This window comes from Camelus bactrianus, chromosome 33, assembly GCF_048773025.1.
Source record: "Camelus bactrianus isolate YW-2024 breed Bactrian camel chromosome 33, ASM4877302v1, whole genome shotgun sequence".
Classification (NCBI taxonomy): domain Eukaryota; kingdom Metazoa; phylum Chordata; class Mammalia; order Artiodactyla; family Camelidae; genus Camelus; species Camelus bactrianus.
In genome coordinates, this window is record NC_133571.1 from 21,325,438 (window position 1) to 21,349,436 (window position 23,999).

The 23,999-nt window shown below is 39.2% G+C and overlaps 1 protein-coding gene across 3 annotated transcripts in view; it reads right to left on the reverse strand.

Annotated features, from left to right (window-relative positions):
* Positions 1-23,999, reverse strand: part of ARHGAP32 (Rho GTPase activating protein 32) — a 174,088-nt gene that overhangs the window by 147,485 nt on the left and 2,604 nt on the right. For 2 of the 3 annotated variants that reach the window (XM_074357075.1, XM_074357074.1), the window contains exon 2: positions 21,026-21,186. The exons of the other annotated variant lie outside the window; for it this stretch is intronic. The gene's annotated coding sequence lies outside the window, so the exon portion shown is untranslated. The remainder of the gene's footprint in view (positions 1-21,025; positions 21,187-23,999) is intronic. 3 annotated transcript variants of the gene reach the window in all.

A 23,999-nucleotide genomic window follows, 5' to 3' on the forward strand; every position in this document is an offset into this window, starting at 1 on the left:
TCAATGGAGAAGAGCAGCACACTCCACGAGATACACTGTCACAAACTGATTAAGAGGAAACAACGACCAGGTAATTAGTAGGCGGCACCGGTGTTCACTGTACTGTTTTCAGGATTCTGTCTAATGCTAACATACTGCTTTTGACTAACAGTTTAACTGGCAACTTCTGTCCTCAACAGGGGATTCCAACTCATCAAAGATATTTGCTGAACTGAGGAAAATATTGATCACCATTACAAATTAGTTATTCGACTTAAAAGGTTTAAAAGTAGAACTACATGGTTTAAAGTCTGTGCTTCTTAACTATGTAGTTAGTTAAAAAGCCAAGTGTGCTGTAGGGGAAGGAACTGGGGAGCCAGAGGGTAAGTTAAGGAGACAGAGGGAGGATCTTTGAGGTTATCCGAGAGGGAAATAGAGACAACAGGGAAGGAAAGGGGCACCAAACCTGCCCACCTGTGACTGTAACTGGTCCCCACTAGGCCCTCGTTCTCCCGGATGCCTAGGAAGTGATCACCTGAACTGTCAGACAACGATCCATCCCTCTCCCTGTTCATGACCTCGCTCGCTTCTTTAACAGGAACTCAGTGATATATGTAGACAGAGCATATCTACGGATGAGGACATACTCTGTTACCAGTATGGCCACAGTTTATGAGCAGGTAAGTATACACAGTCTCATACTTCTCCAAACCAAGCAAAAAGAGGAGTAGATAAGGAAATGTGATATTTAAGGAATACTCAGTGCACATTCATTTTGGGAACTCATTCCCAGGAGTACTCATAAACAGAGCCTTAATATTTTCAGACAGAATATGCTCTGCACAGAGAGTGCAAAAGGCTAACTGCAGCGAAGTTACACACTACTAACTAAGTATGTGCTGAGGAAAAGCAATCCACAACACGTAAAAACTCTGAGACTAACACATTATACTAGGAACGTTATACTTAACTAGAGTAGAAGGCCTGAAAACTCCGAGGGCAATCAAAAATCACTTACTCATAATAACAGAGTAGACTGGTGGTTGCCAGGGGCTTAGAGGGCAGGGGAAGTGGGGAGATGTTGGTCAAAGGGTACAGACTTCCAGTTACAAGATGAGTAAGTTCTGGAGACCTATCGTACAGCATGGTAGCTACAGCTTACAATACTATACTGTACACCTGAAAGATGCTAAGAGAGTAGATCTTAAATATTCTCACCGAACAAAAAGAACTGTAACTCTGAGAGGTGAAGGATGTGTTAACTAACCTTATGCAGCAAACATTTTGCAATATACATGTGCATCAAATCATCACACTGAACTTACATATTATACATCAAAAATAAAGCTGGAAAAATTATTTATTGTTACACCAAGTTATAAATAGGTAAATACACCAAGTTATAAGCCTGAAGCACACAACTCAAGTTGGAAAGTACTGTGACGGCAAAAAACACATCTATTTTGCTCAGCTTTGTATTGCCAGTGCTTATGAAGTATCTGAAAATCAATACGCACTCAATAAACACATGTTCAAAAAATGCTGCCACTGAGCTCTTTAGGCAAAAATATGTCCCGGATCAACTAAAAGAGAACTTCTGCCCATCACATGGTTGTACAAAGGGACTGCTGCCAGGGAGCAGAGCGAATTTGGGTTGGCTAATTATTCTAATATAGGATACAACTATGCAATTTTTAATTGTTCAAGTTTAATTATATTAAAACTACATTATGGAAGGAGGGATAAATTGAGCATATGGGATTAACAGACGCACACTACCACATATACATGAGATAAACAACAAGGATTTACTGTACAGTGCATGGAATTATATTCAATATCTTATAATAAACTATAATGGGAAAGAATCCAAAAAAATAATATTTATACATATATATGTATAACCAATCACTTTGCTGTACACCTGAAACACAATAATTTAAATCAGTTATACTTCAATTAGTTAAATTACATTATAAATGAAATGGTATAGTCTTTATTTATAACTAAAAGCAAATAGGGTGTGGTTTATGCCTCACCTGCATTCAGTTCCAATTTCTGAATCAAAGACAAACCTTATATTCACTATTTATTAATTGAAAGGGGAAATAAAAACTCATGTAGCCCACATGTATACAGAACTCTGATCATCTAGTCTACTTTTTTTAATTGAAGTTTAGTTGATTCACAACGTCGTGCTCGTTTCTGGCGCACAGCGCAGTGACTCGGTTACACACATACATTCTGTTCCACGTTATTTTTCATTACAGATTGTCGCAAGGCACTGGCTGTAGTTCCCATGCCACACATTAGTACGTATAGTTGTTTACCTGTTTTATATGTACTAGTGTGTTTCAGCTAATCCCAAACTCCTAATTTATCCCTCCCCTCCCTCCTTTGGTAACCATAAGTTTGTTTTCTATGTCTGTAAGTCTCTTTTTGCTTTGTAAATAAGTTCATTTGTATCTTTTTTTTTTTTTAGATTCCACATGTAAGTGTTATCAAATGATATTTGTCCTTCTCTGTCTGACTTACTTCACTTAGTATGATAATCTCTAGGTCCATCCATATTGCTGCAAATGTTTGGCTCCCTATTTTAAAAAACAGAAAAAAGGTTCCCCAAAGTTACGGTAGTAATTCATATATTTTCAATTTCCCAAGACAGTCTCAATTTTAAATAGAGCTGGCCCTTGAACAATGCAAGGGTAATCAGCATATACTTTATAGTCAGCCCTCCACATCCATGGATTCAACCAATCACAGACCACGTAGCACTGTCCTATTTACCACTGAGAAACACGTGTAACTGGACCCACACAGTTCAAACCCGCACTGTTCAAGGGTCAACTGTGACGTATCGTACCTGACGCCATGTGTCACGTGGGAACCTGGAATGCACAGTCACTGTCACCTGAAGGCTCCCTACTTCCCTTACTCCTGTCCTGTTCCCTCCTGTCCTTTTCTGTTTCCCAAAGAAAATAAGTTACAAATGATCAATTTTGAAGAAAAATAACTATTATTTTACCTTAAAGCCCTACGATTTTCCTCAACTGAATTAACATGAAATGGAAGAGAAAAGAAAGCAGGATATTGAGGAGAAATTTCTTCTAACTGACAATATCACACTGTGACTAACAAAGATCACTGCCTTTAAATGTCACGCACAGATGATTCACTCTTGCAGATGGATTCGTCTTATTTTTATTTCACTATTCCTGTTTCATCTTTTTGAAGCAAACTGATCCCAAACACAGCATCTACAGAGCTGGTCATAATAAACAAAACAGCTGATTACTTACAAATGAGAAAATTAAGCTTCAGTGCAATTAAATATACACATTTGAACTAAATATTTGATTACTGCACACTGCAGTGATTTATGCTAAAAGCGAGCACTGATTTTAAATGTGATGAATATTATGTGCACCAAGAAATTATTTTCTGTTTACTCAATAAATCTGAAAATCCATTAAGAGGTTAGAGGTCCTAACTGGGTTCTCTTGATAGCCAAGTGGATTAAGCCAGTATTTCAGTCAGCTGGTTGAGGGATGTGTATGGTAGAAGTTAGAATGCATACAAAATAAATAGTAAGTAAGACAATAAGGCATTTGCACAAGGGTAGAAAAACTGACTAACAGAACAGAATAGAAGTGTGTCCAGAAACAAGCCACACATATTTGGTCACCAGATTTACGACAAAGCTAACACTGTAGTGTAGCAGGGAAAGGATAATCTTTTCAATAAGTGGTGTTGACTCAACTACACATCTATATGGAAAAAATATCTTGTGACACACTCCCTCATATCTAGACAAAAATCAATTCTAGATAGGAGGGCAGATCTAAACATAAAAGGGAAAACAACAAAGCTTTTTTTGGAAAAAATACAGATCACCATCTTTGCAATGCTGGAGCGGGCAAAGATATTTTTTAACATCACCCAAAAAGCACTAACCATAAAGGAAAATATGACAAATTGAATTATATAAAGACCCATTCCTCAAAAGACAAAGAGTGAAAGAGTAAACCACAGGATAGGAAAAGATATTCACAATACAAGTATCTGACAAAGAACTAGCATCCCGAATATAAAAAGGAGCCCCCCAAACAATGAGAAAAGACATACAACTCAGTAGAAATCCAGGCAAAAGAGGAACAGGCACGTAACAAAACACACAGCACCAGAGTGACTAGGTTACAAAGAGCGACACCACCAGGTGCTGGTGAGGATGCAGAGAAGTTAACACTCTCAAGCACTGCTGGCCCCCTAAGATCCAGCAATTCCACTCTGAAGAATACTTACTTATGTTTACCAAAAGACGCGCACTCGGATGTTCTCAGCAGCAGTGTTCATAACAGTCAAAACTGGAAATGCCCACCCACAGCTGATTAGATAAACAAGCTGGAACACAGGCACACAATGGAATGCTACACAGCAATGAGAACGAATAATCTATAATGACACCTAACAATGTGGACAAACCTCAGAGACTGCTAAGCAGAAGAAGCCAGACACAACAGAGAACATTCTGTATGATCCCATGCATATAAAACACAAATACAGGCAAAAATTAATCTATGCTGTCGGAAGTCTGGACACTGATGACACACAAGGGCAAGAGAGAAACTTTGTTTTTGGGTCAAGATGCTGGTTACACAGATATGGTCAGTTTGTGAAAAGTCACAAAGGTCTACATGTATGATCTGTGTAACTTTCCTGTCTGTATGTTACACCAGAATAAGTTTTTTAAAAAGGGAAACAATCTCCATAGTTAACCTTGGTGCAGAGGGAGATGAGGTCGTCAGTCAGATCCCTAACTGTGCTCTAACTACCTGAAACCCTCTCCACTCAGAGTGTGTAGCCAGAGGAAGCCAGGGACTTGAAATGAAAGAGAGGATGAAATGACAGTGGGAAACGCTAGACTATTTATGAATACTTCCTTGCATTTCCTTCAGAACTCCTTAGTAACCAATATCCATCCAGCTGGATACCCATCTGGTCCAATCAAGTCTAAAAGACAGAAATAATTCCAAAACTCCCAAGGCCTTCTGAATATTGAAGTTAAATAAAATCCCCTGTTAAATTATAATCAGAATATTCCAAATTTCCAGAAAGTAGATCATAATGGGCATGTAAATTATTACATCACTTAGAAATAATGTTCTTATGCACATCACAGGAAGCCCAGATTTTAGTGGCTTAAGCAAGAGAGGGGTTTACTCTTCTCATCAAATGGAAGTTCAGAGAGAGGCACTTGCTGACACGGGTCTGGCAGCTCAAGAACATACAGGGTAAGATCTCTGCACACCTCCTGGCTTCCCTCTAAAGGCCTCCAGAATCCTAGAGCCCCAGTCATCATGTCTAATCTCCAGCAGGAGGGAAAGGAAACAGGTAGAGAGCTTTCAAAAAATTTTCATCCAGAAATTTCTGCTACATGTCACTGACCAGGACGATGGTACGTGGCTGCTCCGGCTGTAAAGGAGGCTAAGAAATGCAGTTGTTCCGGTGAGGCACACTCTGATTCTGACAAAACTTACGTTCTACTGGAAAGGGAACGAGGGGAAATGGATACTGGATAGGCAATTAGGAATCTCTGCCACAGCTATGATGAGTACTTGATGTTTTTACTAATATTTAATACTTTTTTTTAATCTAGCAGTTAACAAGTTTACGGCTCATGGCACTAGGGGCAATTTGTGGTGTTACAACTCTGGCAACTGTTTTTCCAGAACGTTTTTCACACTATGTCCCTCGGGGAGAAGTGTACAAGTCCAGGCTCTACAACACTAAGAGGCCAGGCACCGCCACCATCTCTTCAGCTAGAGGTCAATGTCCAGCTTGTTTTCCTTTCATATTTCAGTTTTAATCTTTTAAACAGAAAACTACAAAAAAGTTGAATAAAATTTTCTAACATACTCAGTTCTTATATGTAGTAAGTTAATAATGAATTTTAAAAAAAAAAAACCAATAGAACTTCTCAAATCCTGACAAGAGTATTTATTTCCTGACAAATTTTTCAGAATGAACAATGAACTCTCAGTCTGCCCTTTTCTGACTTCAAGCATTATCCACCATCCATCCCAATTAACTAAGCTGGCACTTGCCATCTCAGGAAATCCAGCAGCACAGCGCTCTCCTGCTGGAACACAGGTATCAGAACACACATGCTCCCTCTCAGGGTGGCAGGTGTGCACGATTCAGCCAGGATTTCCCTGCTCGTCAGTCCCACTCTCTTCCCTGCAGAGACCATCCACTATTAATAAAACAGAGTAGCTATTCGTCTAAAATAGTAACAATACATTTCACAGATAATTTTAAAAGGGGGAATATTCAATTCACTAAATGTTACACTGCAATTTTATAGCATTCTGACAAATATAGTCTCTATTTTGTGCAAAGGTTTTACTTTTTCTGTCTTAAACAACTATCACATTAAAGTCTAAACCAAGTTCAATACATATCACAGTAAAGACTTTAAAATAAACCAATGCTAAAACTGAATACAAGATATACATCGATTAACCCAAGGAAGATGAAATTTTTTTTTAATCTTTGAAACATTTAGGACTGTCTCCTCTGCGGGGTGCCTACGTTGCTAGTTCCAATTTCCTTCTCTTGTTTCCTCTAGAGTAGGGACTGGGAGGCTGCTCGCCTGCCGCTCTCTGTTCCTCCCTGTCCTGCTTTTTATCCCCAGCCAGCCCCTTCCTACCTCATTCTCTTTCAGCTATCCCGTTCCCTTCACAGCCACCAGCCCCTCTTTCTACATGCCCACCTTGATGAGGAGTTGGTCTCCAGGAAAGCCAACCCCTAGAGGCCATGCTCATCTTAGGCAATTTAAATAGGCCTAAAAAAAAGTCTGAAGAACTTCTGGCAATAAACTGTTGTATTTCACAAGAGTAGCTGATAAACCAAGACTCAATGCTAAATCTTCTAAGCAATTTTTCATGTAAGTGTAACGAACAAAATTCTCCAAGTATCAATCAGTTAAGGATTTACGTTAAACTTCTGGTAAATCAGGATTCTAATATAACATAAATGTATTTAGAAGAGTTGCTAAAAAGTCAATCATTTTTCTTATAACTACCATACTAATTTTTCCCACCCTAACTCTTTTCACTCACAAAGACAAAGCTCCTCCTGAAGTCAGACACTCAATCTTAATGACTCCAGTTAAGCAATATGACCACACATATTATTACGTATAAACCAAATCATGGTGCTGACCACTGATCAGAAAGAGAACTACCTAAATGTATATGAAAAGAAATACACAAATGTGCATCCACTATAGAAAACAGTATGGAGATTCCTTAAAAAACTAAAAATAGAGTTACCATGTGATCCAGCAACCCTATTCCTGGGCACATATCTGGAAAAGATAAAAACTCTAATTTGAAAAGATACATGCACCTCAATTTTCACAGCAGCCCTACATACAATAGCCAAGACATGGAAGTAACCTAAATGTCCAGCAACAGATGACTGGATGAAGAAGATGTGGTATATATACACAATGGAATATTCTGAGTCATAAAAAGAGAATGAAATATTGCCATTTGCAGCAACATCGATGGACCCAGAAATTATCATACTAAGTGAAGTTAACTCAAAGACAAATATTACATCACTTTCATGTGGAATCTAAAAAATAATACAAATGAACTTATTTACAAAACAGACTCACAGACATAGAAAACAATCTAATGGTTACCAAAGGGAAAGGGGGGGGCAGGGATAAATTAGGAGTGTGGGATTAACAGATACACACTACTATATATAAAACAGATAAACAAGGATTTACTGTATAGCACAGGGAACTATGTTCAAGATGTTGTAATAACCTATAATGGAAAAGAATCTGAAAAAGAATCTGAAACACTCTGCTGTACACCTGAAACTAACAAACTATTGTAAATCAACTGTACTTCAATTTAAAAAATTAAAAATAAATTTTAAAAAAGAAATGCACAAGCACATTACTGATGGGAAGCACATGCTCTATTTAACAGTAAGTGCATTAATTTCAAATACAAACTTCTTGCTTTATTAATCACGGGTAAGAGAGATATGCAACAATATAAGCCAGAGCCAGATTTTTCTTCAAAATGGTAATACTAATAGTATTGATTCCTCAAACTTTCCAAGGACAAGATTTGAAAAAAACTCTGTTATCTGAGCCCAATTTGAGGGCTGGCTAGTGTAACCAAGAGAAGTAATTCAAAGGCTGGACTACTCTATATCTGCAAAACAGATGCTATGTTCATGATATTCTCATGTTGTGATATGTTACCAGATTTTTATCAATCACCTTGGAAGAAAGAAAAAAAAAGTAAGACTCCCACAAATGCCATTATTCCTACTTTCTCACATAGAAAACAATACTTTTCCTGTGGATTTATTAACTCACTCATTCATTTGACAAATATTTATGGATTTCACTGTCTCAATAATGCCCAACCTTTAAGCAATGTAAAAAGAAAGCTAAGGAATTAGTGTGACCCAGATACAAAAGGACTTTTCAACCAGAAAAGCTGAAGGATAGCTTTTAAAAAGAAGATAACAAGAACTGCAGAGGAAGAAACCGCAAACGTCCAGCAGCCTTAGTGCATAAAACGACGGTAACTAACGCTGCCGTTTTCCTGAGTGGAGACAGTATCCTTACAGAGACGATCACTTTGAAATATGAACATCTGATTAGACTTGGCTGTGTGGACATGAGAGTCTTCTGAGACTAATAAGAATTTCTTCCAATTAAGCTTTTTGTTGTTTGGACTTTTTGCTTTTTTGTTTTTCTGGAGGACAGTCATTCAATAATTCCATAGAAAGCCAGGGAAAAGCACATCCCAAGTCTACTGGCAACTTTTCCCATCCTCAAACAATTCCTCATTCAGATACACAGCCACAGGAGTTCAAAGGTCACTGGCGTCTTTGTACTCAGTTCCATGGTAGTTACAAACAAACTTTTGTCCCCATTCCATCAGTGACAGGGGCTGCAACAACTACACTGACCAAACTTTTACATCTGAGGCCTGCATGTGCATTACTTAACTGAAGGGCCATAGTATTTCATTTACACTTCAGCCTTAAATTATTAAATCTCTTTTGTGAAATAAAATAATTTATTTACCTGGTCATAAATGAATATTGATTCTAGCCAAGCACAAAGAACATCACTGGCAGTAATGGTCTTATGATTTCTTGTCAGAATCATCATACTTCTTAAAACATGACTTTGTAAAGCTTGTGCTAAAGACTGTTTTTCAGGGTTTTTCTCATCCCTGTTGGCTTTTCTCTATTTTAAATCATACATGATAAAAAGTGGAGAAATATATTATGGGATTTTATACAGAGCTGTAAATCCAAAAGTTCCTTCTAAAATGTTACAGTAAATATATCTAAATAAGAAATCTCGAAGTTATAAAATGTATTTTTAAAATAGAAAAGAGTCTAAAAAACATGTATTAGTAAAAATAATATAAATGTAGTATTATAATTTAGAATACAAGTAATTTAACCTTTATATACTTTAACAACCCTTCAAGCATAAAAGTCATTTATTAAAACTCTCCATTTAAACCAATTTTTAAATAAATTCCTACTATTTTCATGTGCTAACAGCAACCTTCAAAATCTATTCATACAATAAAATTCTGTTATTATAGTTAAATAATTAATCAAAAAATAATTACCCCAAAAATTAACTAATAAGTAATCAAAAAGGAATTACATAAGCATCTTTGAAATAAAATTTTAGCAGCAGAGCCAAGAACTAAATGAACACAAATCAGCTGCTGAGATGCCGAGAGGACTTGGCCTGTACAGAGATGAGAGACAGATTCCTCCACACAGAAAACTTTCCATATCTGATTCTAACTAAGGGAAATGCTTCTGGAAGGTTGAAATACTTCTTAAAATTTACTGAGACACCAACAGTGCGCTAAAAACCATACTCCTCAGAGCAAATGGGTCCAATCTCATATCTTTCTTTATTTTAATGAGCATACAGTAGAAAGGAATACAGCTAAAGAAGCAAGAAACAAAATGCAAATAACAACGCCCATAGGAATACAGAAATACTGTTGAAACTGAGCATAATCTGGCTTTGGACAAGGCTAAACAAATGAAAGGGATCTAAGGTAAAGGAAAAGTTACTCCAGAGTTTCTTGCATAAACTTTGGTAAATGAGAAATAATTCTAAACCACTAGTGCCTTTATAGGCTTATTGAACCAAGAGATTCTTTTTTCCTACTTCTACTGAAGTCCATAATCCTAAATCCCTCACGTTCACCGAGGCACTATTCACAGCAGCCAAGACATGAAGAGAGCCTGAGTGTCCATCGATGGATGAATGAACAGACAATGTGGGGTGGCTGTTGGGGGGGTGGGGGGGGGGGTGTAGAGAACAGAATATTATTTGGTCATAAAAAAATATAAAAGGAAATCTTGCCTTTTGTGACAATATGGATGGACCTTAACAAATACTGTAAGTTCTCATTTGTATGTGGAACCCAAAAGAGCCAAATTCATAGAAATAGAAAGTAGAATGTGGCTGCCATGGGATCGGGTGGGGGAAACTGGGAGATACTGGTCAAAGGGTACAAACTTCCAGCTATAAAACAAGTGTAAATGTTCTGGGGATCTAACGTACAGCATGATGATTGCATTTAACAATATGGATTATACACTTGAAAGATATTAAAAGAGTAGATCTTAAATGTTATCATCACACCCAAAAAAACGATAACTGTGTGAGGGTACAGAGACATTAACTAACCTTACTGTGGTACTTATTTTGCAATATATACTGTATCAAATTATGAGGTTGTACATCTTAAACTTATATATGTTACATGTCAACAATATCTCAATAAAAATGGACAGAGGGAAAGGTTTTTTAAAAAAAGGAGTATAAAAGACAGTGAACAAAAACAAAAAAATAAATAAACCCACCTTTTCAACACTTGCATTATACATCCTAAATAGTAGTTCTCACTGTTGCTAAATTTAAATTATCGCCCAGCTACAGCAATCTTCAAGTATCTTGAGCTCTGCAAAATTACTTAATGCTACTGCACAATAATGAGGTAATGATTACAGCTTTAAAAAACAGTGTATTTCATTAGAAATACAGTAAATTTGTGGGAGATCTTTTTCCATTAGGAAAAAGAACTTCTTGAAAAAAAGAACAATTTGTTTCTCGAAGACCTTACTTTACCTAAGAATGCTAAAACCCAAAATTACTATCTTCCATTACAATGTTAACAAATGCTGCTGACACACTTAAAATAAAATCTCAAAGAATAAAATTCTTCCAACTACAAAAATTCTGGTATCTTTATCAACTTCAGTCTCTTAAAATACAAGATGTAAATTGGCCTTAAGTTTAAACCACTTTAGGACACACAGGAAAATGAGGTGTCTTTTGACACCTATCGTTAGATCCTTAGTACACATATGAAAATAAGTGTCTGGGCTAGTTGTTAGGCTATTAAATTAGCCCCACATCTCAGCAGTACAGAAGTCAAGACTTTCTCATATTTACCTCTCTTACTCTGCACAGAGAAAAACAGTTCTCCATTATCACAAGTTGAACCTCAAAGATACTAAATGAGCTAGTGTTTGTCACACTGACATCCATGGGAGAGCTTCAGGCATCTGCAAACATTTGAATTGAAAGTGTTCCCACACATCATTACCTATTTTTGAAACTGTAAAAGTTTGTAAAATTTTTTAAACCATAATACATTCATGTTTTTGACACAGTGGAAACCAGAAATGCAGGATCTTGTGTTATCATCAACTAGCAAAGAAAAAAAAAAGGTGAATATTATATACATTGATTTTTTTAGATGAATAGATAGTAACAAAATACTAATGATCAGTAGAAACACTGGGGGTCCACCTATGATTTTGTTTGAGGGGGTAAAAAAGGGTTGTGTTGCTAAAAAGAAAATTTGAAAAATCACTGGCATACTGCATGGAGTTGGCAACCTATCAGAACTGGGGTGCAGAGTTACTGACACTTAATTCTTCTAGAAGACTACAACATAAAAAAGACCTCACAACCCTAAGAACCTCCTTCATTGTACTATACCAACTACAATTACTTTGGGCTTAACTAATTCTTTTTTAAAATGTGTTAATATTGCCTATCAGTCACACCTCAATGTCAATCACCTCAACTATAAAATCAGTATGAGTAGTTGCGTATACGTGCAAGTAATTTTCAACAAGGGTACCAAGACCATTCAGTTGGAAAAGGACAGTCTTTTCAACAATGGAATTGGGACACTGGATACCTACACACACACACACAAAAAAAAAATCACTGGACACATACCTTATTCAATATAGAAAAATTAACTCAAACTGGACCAACGAGCCAAACAAAAGAGCTAAAACTATAAAACTCTTAGAAGGAAACATAACCAAAAAACTTCATGACACTGGATTTGGCAGTTTTTTTTGGATATGACACCAAAAGCACAGGCAACAAAAGACAAAATAGAAAAGCTGGACTTCATCACAATTAAACACTTTAGTACATCAAAGAACACCACCAACAGAGTGAAAAGGCAACCCACAGAATGGAAGAAAATACTTGAAATCATGTATCTGGTAAGAGACTGATATCCAGAATATAAAAGAACAGCAACAAAAAAAAAACCTGGTTTTAAAAAATAGACAAAGGTCTTGAATAGACACTTCTCCAAAGATGCTAGAAAAATCGCCATCAAGTATATGAAAAAATGCTCAACGCCACGATCAGTAAGAATGCAAATCAAAACCACAATGAGATATCACTTCACATCCATTAGGATGGCTCCTAGCAAAAGGGAAAAAAAGAGAGAATTATAAGAGCTGATGAGGATGTGGAGAAACTGAACACTTGTGCACTGCTGGTGGGAATGTAAAATGGTACAGCTGCCGTGGAAAACAGTGTGGTAGTTCCTCAGAAAGTTAGAAATAGAAATTACCAAACAATCCAGCAATTTTACTTTTGCATATATATTCAAAACAACTGGAAGTGGGATCTCAAAGAGATAATCTGCCACCCATGTTTGCAGCAGCACTATTCACCACAGCCGAGAGACAGAAGCAACCCAAGTGTCCATCAATGGATGAACAGATAAACAAAATGTAATACATACATACAGCGGAATTTTTTATTTTTTATTGAAATATAGTTGATTTACAAAGTTGTGTTAGTTTCTGGTATATAGCAGTGTGATTCAGTTATACATATGTATTATTTCCCATCATGATTCATTACAGGATATTGACTATAGATCCCTGTGCTACATACACAGTAGGACCTTGTCGTTTATCTATGGTCTATCTAGTAGTGTGTATCTGCTAACTCCAAACTCCTAATTTATGCATACATAAACTCATAATTTATATATAAATGGGATATTATTCAGTCTTAAAATGGAAGGAAATCTTGTCACATGTTACATGGTTGAACCCTGAGGACATTACATTAAGTGAAATGAGTCAGTCACAAAAAGACAGATAGTGTATGACGCCACTATTATGAGGTATCTAAAGTAGTCAAATTCATAGAAACGGAAAGTAGAATGGTGGGTACCAGGGGCTGCAGGGAGTGGAAACGAGCTGCTGTGTAACAGACTATTGGTTCTGCGGGATGAAAAAGTTCTAGAGATCTGCTTCACGACAATGTGAATATACTTAAAACTACTGAACACCTAAAAATGGTTAAGATAGTAAATCCTGTTATGTAAATTTTACCACAATAAAAAAATTAGCACGAGTAACTGTTTTATGGGGCAACTGTGATGATAAACCGCATAATACATGCGGGGGGCCCAGAGCAGCTCCTGGCATATCAAAAATAAGTAAATGCTGGCAGTAACAGTAGCTACTGATCATATTAATAAGACAGATCTGTATCATTTAGTGAAACTAAATCCTGAATTGAAGATTATAAAAAAGCTTTCCTTGAAAACCAAGCAAGAGAGTTTGCTAAGTATAGCAGCGAGAACATTTAATAAGTATAGTAGGAACAGGGAACCTCTGATGGTTCTTGATCCATTAGAGTAAACACAACAAAACTTACGTTTAAGGAGGTGGGTATGACAACCAGATCAAACACAAAGTCAAGTCTGGGAGAAGTAACACAAAGACATTGAGGAAAGTGCTACAGCGATGTTCCAGTCATGACCTGGAACTCAAAAACAAGGGAAAAGAGAACTTGTATTAGAATGCTAGGCAACTACCCTTCAAATCTGTGCTTCAACCAATAAACACACCTCCTCATAGAAGCTATGTTGGTTAGCAGTCAATACCCAAAAGCCAACTTAGTTGCATGTATTTCACAAGTTTCATCCCTATCACAAGTTCTAATAAAAATAAACATTAATTATAAAAAGCCTAACCCTTCACCACTCAGAAAGCCTTTACCATTAAATCCTGGATCATCTAGAAGCAACAGAGTTGAAATGAATGAACATCATTCTCTGCTCTCATTGACAACCTGTTCCCAAGTAGGGAGAAAGACAAATTATCTCTCACACATTCTATTACCTATCACCATGATAAATACACCAACACACAAAGTAAAACCCTGATTACTTAAAACCCTTAGAGCAGGGTTCCTCAACTTGGCACTACTGGCCTTTCAACCAGATTGGGGGGCAGGGCGAGGGGGAGTCCTGTGCATGAGTAACAGAGAATTAGTTATTCTAAATGTAAGAATATGAATCTTGGAAACAGTCCTTTCTCAGCTCAAGTTAAATGTTTAGAAATCATTTCACATCAGTACAGAGTAGTAATGAGGAAAAGCACAGGTACCCTGAGGTCAAACGGGCCTTGATTTGAATTCAGAATCAATCCACCACTTATGTAATTTGAGCAAGTGACCACATATTTCTGAGGTTTAAATAAAATAACATTTGTAAAGATCAATACAAAATGGGCATTAAATAAAAAGGGAAGTGAATTTACATTTATATGCCAGAACGTTCTTATTATAACTGGTTTATGAAAGAAATACTTCTAAAATGTATTATATATTTTCCTGCTTTAATGTAATCTAACCTTTTATAAACAACCTGGAGGTGTCTTTTAATGGTTAAAGCACAGATTTGAAGGATGGCTGCTTAGCATTCTAATATAAGCTCTCTGTTCCCTTGGTTTTGAGTTTCAAACACATTGACCATTTCAGACAAACATCACTAAAATAACTAAATATGACACTAATCTAGGGAAGGGAGCTATCAAAGTGGGTAACACAAATCAAGTTTCAAGATGCTGGATCAATTATCTGAATCACATAAAAATGGTACCATTTAGTAAGGATTGAATGCAAAGCTGAGTCTTTCGGTTAAAAAGCAACAATAATGGGTGACAGCATAAAGGTGGAATAGAAAAACTCTGAAAAATGTAATTGCCTGCGTGCCCTAATGAACCAGATATGATAGGCTGTCCAAAAAAACACAAAGGTACAATAAAACCAATTTGGGTCAATAGAGAGAATATACCAAAATAAGAGACAGAAGAATGGAGTTCTCATTTCAACTGCCCTACTTGAGTGAGAATATGGAGCTAGATTAAGCCACTTGACCTGGATCTACAGCCTCATTAATAAGAAGGGCACCAACCTACTCTGACACCTCCAACACTGTCTGGAGGACCCAACACTGATGGTTGATAAAAAATGCTCTCAAAGCTGAATGTAACACCTTAAATCATGACACCTGCAGGGTCACCATGTAACAGTCTAGAGCAGGGTCTCCCAATCTTTTGCACTTAGGACATATACATAAAGCTCTGGTCCAGGCACACTGGAGGAAGCCACAGTGCTGGTGGCCAAGGGTGATCAGCCAGAAGCTCCTGCCACTCCGTCACTGACAATCCTCTCTGAGGACTAAGGAGGTCAGTATCTCTGCCCCACCTGCAACACATTCAGAACATCAGCTGGCACCCCGGTTAGGAAGCTCCAGATAAAATGCGATGTCTAAGCTGGAGCACTGTAAGAGGGAATTTAATTTTTTCCACAATAACCAGCTCTAGAAAAAAGAATCAAGACCAGAGTCTGACACGACAGAACAGCGCTACCTTTGATCTAAGCAACGGGGCCTGTCCCAGGCCGGGATCTTTGCAGGACCATGCACTGGCCTCCCTCTCCACCTTGACCATGTGGCCAGTTGTTCTCAGGACCTAAAAGGTATGCCCAACTGCAGCCTACACATCCCAGCCCTCAACCTGCCAGGACCCCAGAATTCCCTGCCTACTGCTAGGGTTTGCTCAGACCTCTTCCCTGAGCAGATGCTCCCAAGGGCAGGTGACCCCCTGCCAACAGCATTTCCATCCCTAGGCCCAAAGAATGATCAAAGAGCTGCTGTCTGAAGGGTGTACGGGGATGCACAGGCTTGAGCGCCCACATATGTGCACATGCAGGAAGCCCCTCATGCGAGGAGCCTGGAGTGAGCCGGGGACCTTGCACTACAGGCTGGTTCTTTGCCCTTTACTACGTTCTGGAGTAGAACTCAGAGGAATCTGAGAGTTCACTGTTTGACTCTGATTTAGGTCATTATGAAGTTTTCTTTTTAAGGTAGGTAATGGAACATCTTTATCAATTAGCTTGATTAATAACTCGTAAATGTTTAGACATATGGCATGTGGCCTTCCATTTGTATTCTTGCCCGGAGTCCCAAAAACGTTGGGGATGGGCCTGGAAAAGGATCTAAAAACCTTATCATAGGAGGAACACTAGAAAATGAGCACACTTAGCCTGGAAAGAGAAAAGGCTGGCAGGAGGATCAAAGGACCAGCCACTTCTCACATGAAAGCTAAAGGCCATCGTGTGAAACACAGAGCAGGTCTTTGTGGTGCTGGAAATGCAGGCAGGTACATTCCACTCTAACAAACAACAGTCCCTATAATGAGGAATTTTAAACAATAAGAACTCATTTTAAAAAGAGTCTGGCTGTCAGGTGAGTAACTGAGTTTTCAGACACTGAAAATACAGAAGCAGAGGCTATGTGCTTATCTTCCAAGGATAACGCGGAAGGAGCTCTGGCCCTGGGATGAGGTAAGACCACACATTACCTAGAGGCCTACGTACCTGCAGTATGAACACGCAGCTCTAGGTGCAGAGATAAGTGGTAGGAGACACAAGGCAAAATGGAAATTAAGCCCTCGGGTAACCTTTCTCTATTAACAAGTCCCTGCTGTCAGCTTACTCTTGCCATTTGCCTTCTCATAAAAATGGAGGTGAATTCCTCCGTTCTACAAAATTAATTACATAAGACTAAAGCAGCCTTGTCTCAGGGATTTTTCCATTCTTCAGAAAACCATAACCTTCCCTGCTGCTTCCAGGATCCTCTGATTTATCATTATCACTGAAAAGCTTGTCTTCCATTCCCATGATGGATGGCACCTCTCTGTCATCAACAAATACACATTAAATAGGAATGCAGAGGGTACAGCACATACCTAGACAGAGTCCGTGCACCTCAAATAGCTTGCAGAGAAAGGGATTATAAATTTAAAACTTAAGAAAATAAATAAAAACTAATAGGAAGAAAATAAATGATGCTTTGCTTTCCCCTGGGGGAAATAAAAAAGAAATGAGACAATATAGAAGAAATGAGACAACACGGAAAGACTGGGGTACTGAATGCATATAGGTAACCACAGCAGCATCTCTAGGGTAGAAGACGGCAGTCACAGGAAGGTCGGAAGGAAATGCATTCTAAACAAAAGGAACAGCAATTATAAACCCCTGGAAAGGTACAGGCTCAGCTTGTTCAAGGGATAAAAAAGAACATCCCCCACGACACACCTATCAGAAGGGCCAAACTCCAGAACGCTTAGCCCACCTGATGCAGGCAAGGATGTGGAACAACAGGGACTCCCACTCATCACTGGTGGGAATGCATCCGCTCTGGAAAACAGTTTGGCGGTTTCTTACAAAGCAAAACATACACTTACCATACAATCCAGCAATCACACTCCTTGGTATTCACCCAAATGAGTTGAAAACTTATGTCCACAAAAAACGTGCACACAGACTTTTATAGTAATTTTATTCGTAACTATCAAAACTTGGAAGTCACCAAGATGTCCTTCAGCAGATGAATGGATAAACTGGTCCATCTAGACAATGGAATATTATTCAGTGCTAAAAAGAAATGAGCTATCAAACCATGAAAAGACATGAAAGAAACTTAAACACACGTCACTAAGCGAAAGAAGCCAATCTGAAAAAGCTACATATTGTATGGTTCCAACTATATGACATTCTGGAAATGGCAAAACTATAGAGCCATTAAACAGACCATGGGCAGCAAAAAGGACAGGGGATGGGGGAAGAGGAGGGATGAGGGATGGGTCAGCAAAGCACAGCGGATTTCCAGGCCAGTGAAACTGCTCTGTATGATACTATCATAGTGGATGTACGTCACTACAAATTTGTCCAGACCCACAGAATGTACAGCAGCAATGAACCCTAATAGAACCAGGGACTGCGGCTGATAGCGGCCTGTTACTGCAGGCTCATCAGCTGTAACAGACGCACGACTCAGGTGGGGAATGTCGACAGCATGGGAGGCTGCGCCTATGTGGGGGCAGGCAGTATTCGGGAAATAAATCTCTGTACCTTCTGCTCAATTTTGCTGTGAACCTAAAAGTGCTCAAAATATAAAGTCTATAAAAAAAAAAAAGAAGAAGAAGAAGAAGATCATTGAGACTGCAGCCCAGGGAACAAAGAGGAGAACTGAGGAAGACGAGGCTGGAGAGGGAGCCAGGAGCCAGGCCACACACCACAGACGTTTCGGACTACATTCCTGTCCGCTGTGGGGCTGCCCTGAGCGCTGCAGGACACCCAGCAGCATCCCTGGCCTCTCCCCACTAGAGGACAGCAGCACGCCCCACCACCACCCGACCCCCTATCCTGCCCACCAGCAATGGCCGCAGACACTGCCAACTGTCCTTTAAGGGCAAAATCTTCCCTGACTGAAAACCCTGATACAGGGCCTCCTAAGTGGCCACGGTGGAGGTTTGTTGCCATAATAAAAACTTTTTCAGCTTCAGTGTTAAGTGTACTGGAAAGCCAGTACACAGATGATATGATGTGACTGACATGTGACATTATTTTTTGCTCCTGTGTATAGGACAGGGAGTCGAGGCAGTAAAGTCTGCTGGCAGTTTTCCAGGGCAGGAAGGCTATTAGCCCAGGTTTTAACAGTGTAAAAAAACCGACTGGATATCGTCAAGTCCAGTTTATATTCTGAAGGCGGAGCTGACAGGACCCAATATGAGATGAGAAGGAAAAACCCGGAGGCCGACTCCCGGGGTTTTGGGCTGCACGACTGGGCAGACGGAGCCACTTCACCCGAGACAGCGAAGACCTGGGAGAGGTGGAGGGGGAAGTAAATGAAAGAAAGAGTAATTCATAGTCCTGCCCTGTTCATGTCACATTTGAAGTGTCTATTAGACATCCAAGTGGAGGAATGGGGTGAGATGAGTCCAGAGAAGAATGGAAAAAGAAATCAGCAGTAAAAATAGGAATTTGAGCCCCTCAGTATAAATGGTACCTGAAACCATGAAAATGGATGAACTCACCTGAGGAGAGCCCAGGGACAATTTCAGAGTTGGGGGCGGATAAGAAAGTAGACATAAGCTGCAAAAAGACACAGACAGTGAGGAGCTAAGAGGTCACAGAAAGTAGTCGGCCGATGTAAAATGCTGGTGAGACACCAGTTAACACACAGACACTGAACTGATCATTGGCTTTGACACGATACAGGTCACGGCAGCCTTGATTAAAAACAGTTTCAGTGAGTGGTGGAAAAAGAGCTCAAATGGATCAGGCCAAAGAGAGAAAAGGTGGTAAGGAAGCAGACATGCAAACATAAACGTGTGCTGCAAAAGGGAACAAAGAAGTTGGGCAGCAGCTACAGAGAATCATAAGGTGGAGGAGAGGGTGGTTTAACAGGAGGTGGTTTACTCAGTAAGACACTGGCAGCCCCAACAAGGCAGAAGTTTACTCCTCTGACTTGCCCACACAAGGACAAACGAGCAGTAATAGATGGCTCTGCTCCACGAGGTCACCCAAGGATCCAACTTATTGACTCATCCACCCCCACAGTGCCGCGGTCACCTGCAAGGCTGCATAACATGAACCAGCACTACATTCTCCCCGCAAAAGGGGCAAGAGGACGCAGAGGACAACCTGCTTTCCTTTCTAAGGTCGTGACTCAGAAATCGCACACATCACTTCTGGTCATAACCATTTAGCCAAAATGTCATCATGTGGCCACGTCCAGCTGAAAGAGGGAGGCTGGGAAGTGCAGTCTAGTTGGGCATCCGGGTGCCAGATAAAGCTTGAGGGCTCTATCTCTGAAATGAAGCTGCAGAGAATGGCATTTGGTGAACAATTAATCATCACTGCTGCAAGTAACACAGGGCATGTCTGCACACTAAGAATGATCATTTAAGGGAAAAATCACTGCAGGAGTGAAGGCCTTAAGCAGGAAAAAAGTGAATGAGATCCAGGGCAGATTTATTGCCCCAGAAGCAGTCACTTTGGTCCCTAGTCACTTCTCACCCCCTTGACTTTTCAGAAGAAACACTGTCCCTTGAATGCATTTCCAGCACATTAAAGTAACCCTTTCCTTCCATCTAGTAAATCAAGCAACTACACAGAATGAGTATAAAAATCTAGCCCAGAATGGGCAGTCCTCACTTGAGCTGTCTTCTAAGAGGCTGATTCAAAGATGCTGTTTCTCTGTCAAAGAGAATATGACCAAATTTCAGAGCTAGAGGCAGTCCACAAAGCTCACTTTACAAGTGTTCGAGGTCACGAGGCCACAAAGTGTCCTCCCCAAGAGTACACCCAGTCCTCGAACTGCCAGGTCAAGGATCATCCCACTCTTCCCTCGTCTACTCTTTCATGATACTCTTTTTCACAATACAGGTTATCTTCCCAAAGGAATGAACACTTCCTAAGGCAGAGACTCAATGCCACCTTGTTCTGTATCTGTTTTTCACTGCGTTTAGCATGATGCAAAATACTTACTTGTAGTCAGTGGGTACTTTTCGTTTCACTGATAAAGAGGTTTGGTTTCCCGCATCCTACCGGAACTAGGACTGCTACTGCATCTGGAAGACCAGTGGGTGTCAGCTCTTCCTCAGACAGAAGGTCAATGCGAACTGGGCAAGTACAGAGGATGGTCCCTACTTTAAAAAAAAAAAAATCAGAGAATCATGGAATTTTGGAGCAAGTAAAGATCTTATAGAACTCTAGTCTGACGCCCTCATCATGGATATAAGGAAAATGAGGTTCAGAGAGATGAATTACCTGCCCAGTCACAGACTACTTACACAGAGCCAAGACAAGAACCCAGGACCTCTGACTTCAAGCTCAAATCTCCTTTCTCTGTTACAGCGTTTTCATCTGTACTTAACATACGGGGGAATTACTAAACTTCACATCGTATGTTCTTCAAAACTGTTGAAAATGCTACTCATCTTAGGAGTCTTTTTACCACATCACATCTCTTACCAATAAAAAGAGGAACAGGAATTACTGTTTCCGTCCTATATACAAGGGAATAAAAACAGTGCAGTCAAATGGTCTGCCCAAGACCAGAAGGCTGAATCCCAGATAATAAAGATGACTATTTTAAGAGCAAATGAATGGAAAATCCACTTTAGAATTCTTTCCCAGAATGTGGCACCTATCTTTCCTGACAGAGACGATGTAAACATATCACAGCGATCCCACAAGGCATGGGTCGCACAAGCTTTTCCTCTCAAAGCCTTTCATCTCCACAGCCACCAATACTATTATGTATTATGAGCCACGGTATAAAATCAAGCAGTAAATGGACATGTGATCGTAAGCCAGACAACAGGTCTCCCTGAAAACCAGAATCCTACTTCCATTCTGAACATTCTGGTTCAAGTATTTCTTATGAGAAATTAAACCAAACATCTCATTTCTCATTTCCTTTTACCTTCTTAAAACAACCTTTTAAATAACAGGGCGGCCCCGTGTCCAGGTACACTGTGAAACTATAAACATCTATTTCACTACATTTTTACATTCTAGTACTGGAGGAATATCCCCTCTCAATCTTCACCCCTTCGGGTAGGAAACCTCTGGTTGGTTTTGTTGTTTACATGCTTTAGCCTCAAAAGAACACAGTCTCCTCCTGACAGTGGGTCTTCTCTACACCGCTGCCCCCTGCGAGGCGCTGCCATCAGCCCTGCGGTGTGGTTTCCCAAGGGCTGCTGCGCTGCGGCCTGAGGAAAGGCCCGGTGCCTCCATCCCCACGCTCCACCGAGGACAGCATGGGACACTCACACCCTCCCACGTCACCCCTGGGCCATCCCACAGCATGTAAGCAACATCCAAGGCGTGATACTGCGCAATCTGTAGGACGGCAAGAGCCACAGCGGCCCCACCTCTGTTTTGTCTGACTCAGAACAATGATGTTTGTTTATTTGCGCACTCTTAGTTTGGGATGAATGTTAAATAAACCAGCGCTTGAAATTAAGCAGCACATCCAATTTATCAATTGTAAGATAACTTAAACCAAACACTTCAAAAAGCAGCTCAATAGCAAAGCTTCTAGATACTAACCTAGGTCTATCTTTCAAGAAAAAAATAAGCTTTATTATTCCAACTCTGAAAAGGGTAATATAAAGATGCTAATGCAAACCATAAGAAAGACTTAGAGTGTCATATACATTAGAAAGCTGTCTAACCCTGGCCTAATTTAAAGTTTTTCTCATATAACTTTCTTTAAAAAAACAAAAAAAACAAAAAATACCAATACCAAAATAGAAGTATTTAAATTCTTAAACACAGACTAGTACCAAGAAATTATCAAGAACCAGGACCTCTGAAAAACAGCAGAATTATCTTTCTGCCCATCCTTAATCACCTAAATAAGCAAGTGATTAACAAAAATACAGTAAAACATAAGGGAAATTTCTCAAGTTATTCCAATTATCAGCTGTTAACTAAACTAATGGTTTAAGTAAAGGAGAAAATTCAGGAGAACAACTCTTACTATTGAGGCGAAGTGATACACAATATTTTAGGTATACTGTTTATACTAGAATTTACGATCACCATCACCTATGATCTCCTGAGCACTTGCTTTATGCCTACATTGTATGAAGTCTTGGCAGGTATCATTTCATTTAATCATCACCACAACCTACTAAGACACATCCTATTGTTATTCTCTAACTGCACAGGAGGTACCTGAAGCACCAAGATGTTAATTCATTTGTCCAGGATCAAAGTTTGTATCACAGCTGGCATTCAAACACAAGTCTATCCAACTCCAAAGCAAAAACTTAGTACCTTTCCAGGGGTCTTAACCTCTATAAAGCTATGATAGCAAATAACGCTTGTGTTAAGTAAAGCAAAAAATTTTAAGTCCTAAATCAAAGGTTGGCAAACTTTTTCTGTAAAGGGCCAGATAAAAAAATTTTTAGGCTTTACAGGTCATGCTGTTCCTGCTGCAAGAAATCAACTCTGCTGTTGTACCGCCAACACAGCCACAGACAGATAATACGTAAAGAGGTGTGACCACCAAACAAAACTTTATGAGCACTGATGTCTGAATTTCATAACTCACATCATGAAATATTCTTTTTTTTTTAACCATTTAAAAATGTTTAAATCATTCTTAGTTTCACAGGCCATACAAAAAAAAAAACAAGCTGCAGGCCAGACGTAGCCCACATGGTGAATTTTGCCAACATTTGTCCTAAATAATGCAGACAAATATAAAACATTTCTGACTAAACAGCTTTTCTCATAACTCCTAACTTGTAACTGCCTTTAATATTTTTAATTCATACTCTAAAGAAGTTTAAAGTCTCAATAAATTTGAAACCTGTCCAAAATAATCAAAAATTCCAGAGTCCACAACTGTAGATATTACATACGGATTTCCTAAGAATGAGAATCACAAACCTTTGAAGCTCAAAGAGAGCTAACACATTCCCATTCACTATGTGCATTCTTTTTA